Here is a 5,000-nt window from a genome sequence, read left to right as displayed (position 1 = left end):
TCTTAAAAGTTTTGCCAAAGTTGGAGACCTGGCTGAGGAATTCTGGGAGTTGAAGTCCACAACTCTTAAAAGTTTTGCCAAAGTTGGAGACCTGGCTGAGGAATTCTAGGAGTTGAAGTCTACAACTCTTAAAAGTGGCCAAGGTTGGAGTCTGACTTTTTTCAAACGTGGCTGCTCCAAAATAAGTGGACTTCTTTCTTACTTTTTAAAAAGTTTTTATTTTTCTCTCCACAATTTCCCTATATACGTCCATGCCTATACCACACATTCTATCAAAACCTATGTAACTATAATCGACCTGTCATAAATCATATCCTTCTTTGATTCCATTTTTTTTTAAAAAAAATTTATTCAGTTTAAATACTTTTTTAAAAAAGCATTACACAGTTCATAATTATAGATCATAACCATAGTAACATAATAGCACCTAACTCATCGAAAACAGGAGAGAGAAAGGGGGAGGGGGAAAGGAAAGAAAAAGAGAGAAAGAAAACAAGAAAGCAAAAAACCCACAAACATGTTGTCTATCTTTTTTCTCTACCTTAATTTCACGGTTCCAGACATCCACGGTTTACGTTCAGTGTTATATAAAACCTCTCTCTTCAACTCCATTCCTGTTATCTCCTATATTAAACTTTGTTTATGCCATCTTACTTCTTTTAATTTTTCTCCTTTTTTTTAACAAACATTTACTTATTTGCTTTCTCAACAATACAATTCTAATTCCATTTAACATATTTACACTCTCCATTTACAGCTTCCTGTTATTTCCTCCTTTCTATCCAGTTCATAAAATTTACCTTCCACCCGTCATAAAATCTCGAGTCTTCCTTGTCGTTTCGTTCCAAGGTCATTTTATCGTGTGCACATTCAAATGTTTTTTCAAAATAACCACTAGCATCTCTTCTTGTTTTCAATGCTGAGCGATACAAATTTGCACTGCAGTTAAAATATATTGTATGATATAATAATGTTCTTTTCTCGTTTTTTGTTCTATTATCCCAAGCAAAAAGATTTCGGGTCTCACACCTATTAATTAATTGGATTTCGCCTGCTGTATTTTATTGTTTCTTTTTATATGTTGTAAGTCACCCTGTGTCCTAATTGGATATAAATCCAATTAATAAAATAAGTAACTAATAAATAAATAAAATAGATAAATTGTGGCCGAGGAGTAGCTGCGTAAATGGGTTATGAATCTCTCATCCAGGGATTCCTGTGACCTTGAACAGATCCTCAGCTGGGATCCAGTGGCTGAAGCAAGAACCAGCCGGCTTCAGAGACTGGAAAGAATGCCCGGGGTTTTGTCATTAACTGACACAACAGCAAATAGAGGAAGTTCCTACTGGGAGGGAGGAAGGAGGAAGGAGAGAAGGCTGGGGTTTTTTTCAACTTTCGGTCGCTCAAAATCATCTGAAAGAAAGTTGGCTGGGAATTCTGGGAGATGAAGCCCACACAATTGAAGTTACACTTGCTGGGGAATTCTGGGAGTTGGGGTCCACACAATTTTAAGTCACTCTGTCTCAGGAATTCTGGGAGTTGAAGTCCATGCAATTGAAGGCACATTGGTGGGGAATTCTGGGAGTTGAAGTCCATGCAATTTTAAGGCATGCTGACTTGGGAATTCTGGGAGTTGGAGTCCATGCAATTTAAATCACGCTAGTTGGGGAATTCTGGGAGTTGAAGTCCATGCAATTTTAAGGCATGATGACTGGGGAATTCTGGGAGTTGAAGTCCATGCAATTTAAATCACGCTAGTTGGGGAATTCTGGGAGTTGGAGTCCATGCAATTTAAAGCACGCTGCTGGGGAATTCTGGGAGTTGGAGTCTTCCTCTCTTCAATTTGCCAAGTTTGAGAAAAACACGACATCCAACTCTGCCTCAGCAAATTCCTTAGACGCCCAACGCCAGGCTTTGCTTCTTGCAAAAAAACCCTCCTTGTCTGGTCCATCTCTGGACACCACGACCCCCCCACTCTTCCCCCCTCCCTCCGAGTCACATGACCCTGCAGGTGTGTATGGGACCCCCTTTGCCGCTACCCCTAATTAGTGGCATAGTGCAGCCGCCCGCTGGGCTTTTCAGCAGCCTGGCTCGCCTTGGCCGGGCGATGTGTTTGACAAGTGACACATCGCACAATAGGCAGGTTGCCTGGGCGGAGGGGTGGGGGTCAGTGGGGGTCCTGGAGGGGGCTGGAAAAGTGGGCCCACTGATAGGGACCATCGGAAAAGTTGGGGAGTGTTGGTTGTCCCTCGTTTTATTGGGATAAAACCTTTTTTTAACCTTGTCATTAAGTATTGGGATAATTTTAAATTTTGTGTTATGCTTGATTGCTTTAAGCAGCCCTGAATCCATATATATTTAACAGATAAATAAATAAAATAAAATTAATTGTCTGGATGAGGTTGCGCCAAGTGGTATTTCTCTCTCTCTCTCTCTCTCACACACACACACACACCGAGAATCCTGGATTCCTGCCGAGCGTAAACGTGGATTATGATCCTTTAGCCTGGATGGTTGCCACTGTGGTCAACTAGGGAAGCATGATCTCTATGAGGCTGCAGGTAGCGTTTATTTATTTGAAAAAGTGACGGCAACACTAAAAAAAAGGGATTTACAACTGTTTTTCACACTTAACGACCAGCATCCCTGTGGCCACATGATCAAAATTGAGCAGCTTGGCAACTGATTCTTATCTGTTTGTTTGTTTTGTCTGTCTATCTATCTATAATCTATCTGTCTGTCTGTCTGTCTGTCTGTCTATCATCTATTATCTATCATCTCTCTATCTTTCTATCTATCTATCTGTCTGTCTGTCTGTCTGTCTGTCTGTCTATATCTATATCTCTATCTATACTGTATCTCTATATATCTATCTATATCTATATCTATATCTATCTATCTATCTATCTATCTATCTATCTTCTATCTATATTTATACAGTATGTCTGTCTGCCTGCCTGTCTATCTTCTATCTATCTATCTATCTATCTATCTATCTATCTATCTATCTATCGTCTATCTATCTATATCTATTTTCTATCTTTCTGTCTATAGTATCTATGTATCTATCTATTTGTCTGTCTGTCTATCTATCATCTATTTATCTACAGTATCTATCATCTGCCTTTCTTTCTTTCTTTCTTTCTGTCTGTCTGTCTGTCTGTTGGTCTGTCTGTCTATCTATCTTCTTTCTATCATTTATCTATCTATTTACAGTATCTCTATCATCCGTCCGTCATCCATCCTCCATCCATCCATCCATCCATCCATCCATCCATCCATCCATCATCTATCTATCTATCTATCTATCTATCTATCTATCTATCTGCACTATCTAGCTATCCTCTATCTAATCTATCTATCATCTCTTCATCATCTCCAGGATGAAGGCAATTTCTGTTCCATGGGTGGATTCTTCTCACTGTTGGTTGGGGTTGAAGTCCACGAGTCTTAAAGTGGCCAAGTTTGGAGACCTAGAGGGGCATCTGATAGAGGCTGAAAATAGCTATGCCTGCATGCCCTGGGTGGAAAGACTGGACTCCAGCTCCCATGGCCCCCCAGCCCCCCTTGACCACATGCAGCTGGAACTGACCCAGGCACAGGAGCTCCCAGAGGCGATCGCTGTCTGCAATGATTTCATTGACGGGCAGCTGGAGGATTTAGAAAGAATTCGGGATTCAGGCCAGGCTGGCAAGATGCCCTAACCTGGGTGGCTTGTCAGCTGACCCTGAGAACGAATGTGCCAGCGACAGGGGGATGACTGTCAGAAACATTTATGATCTGGAGGTACAATTAGGAGAAATTGGGGAGGGAGAAAAGTGTTTCCCCCCAGCCCTTCTGGCTGAGTGGTAGGTCTCGTTTCCTGCCCGTTGAGACCTTCTGGGTTGGGTTCCTTCTCTATGCTGTGGCCGAGGGAGAATGGGTTGATATTAGAGACAGACAGCTGGGTTCTGTCTACAGAGAAGGCTGGGTCTGAAGTACGCAGGCAATTCTAACCCCTTGGAGGTTTCTGAAAGAGAGAGAGAAAGAGAGAGAGAGAGAGAAAGGAAGGAAGGAAAAAAGATAGAAAGAAAGATAAAGTAAGAGAGAGAGAGAAAGAGGGGGGAAGAGAGAGAGAAGGAAAAAGACACAGTGAGAAAGTAAGAGGAAGAGAAAAAGGAGAGAGAGAGAGAAAGAAAGTAAGAGAGAGAGAGAAAAGTAGAGAAAGAAAGAGAAAGGAAGAGAGAAAGGAAGAAAGAGAGAGAAAGGAAGAAAAAGAAAAAATAGAAAGTGTGTGTCAGAGAGAGGGGGGAAAGAAGAAAGAGAGAGAAGAGAAAGTAAGAGAATAAGAGAATAAAGAGAAAAGAGAAAAAAGAAGAAAAGGGAAAAGAAAGTGAAACAAAGAAAGAGAAGAGAGAGGGAGAAAAAGAAAAAAAGGAAGGGAGAGAAAGAGAACAAGGATAAAAGAGGGAAGGAGAGAGAGAGAAAGGAAGTAAGAGAGAGAAAGAAAGAGAAAAAGAGAAAAGAAACAGAAAGAAAGAAGAGAAAGAAGAGAAGGAACGAAAGAAAAAAGAAGGAGGGGAGAGAGAAAGAGAAAAGGAAAAAAGAGGGGGAGGGAGAAGGAAATATGGGTTGGTCGCCACCTGCGAAGACCCTGCCAGGAGCTGAGAGTGGACTTTGTAGAGAAACCCTGGGAAGGGGGACCCCCCCACACACACAGATGCCAGGCCAGGAAGGGAGGGGCCGGGTGGAGGGGAAGCAATTAGTGTCTGTGGGGGGGGGGTCCCTCTTTGTCAGCTGGTAAATTTCCTCTCCTCCTCCTCCCTCCCTCCTTTCCCCCCCTTCTCACCCCCACCGCAGGACACAATGGTCAGGGTTAATTCGGGCTGCGGATGGGATGGCAGGAGCGGAGAATTTATTGGGAGGGGGGGCAGGAGGAGGAGGGGGGCCAGGTTCAAAGACCCTCTCTTTCACACACAGACTTATGCCTTCGCAGGACCCCTGTCCTCTGTGCCCCAAGC

At 42.6% G+C, this 5,000-nt stretch overlaps 1 protein-coding gene across 2 annotated transcripts in view; it reads left to right on the top strand.

Moving 5' to 3' along the window:
• ATP6V1B1 (ATPase H+ transporting V1 subunit B1) overlaps positions 1 to 5,000 on the top strand; it is a 24,303-nt gene that overhangs the window by 682 nt on the left and 18,621 nt on the right. The window lies entirely within an intron of this gene.

This window comes from Erythrolamprus reginae, chromosome 7 (genome assembly GCF_031021105.1).
Source record: "Erythrolamprus reginae isolate rEryReg1 chromosome 7, rEryReg1.hap1, whole genome shotgun sequence".
Taxonomy (NCBI): Eukaryota; Metazoa; Chordata; class Lepidosauria; order Squamata; family Dipsadidae; genus Erythrolamprus; species Erythrolamprus reginae.
The sequence above is the reverse complement of the archived record's forward strand: the minus strand, read 5'-3'. Positions and strand labels throughout refer to the sequence as shown.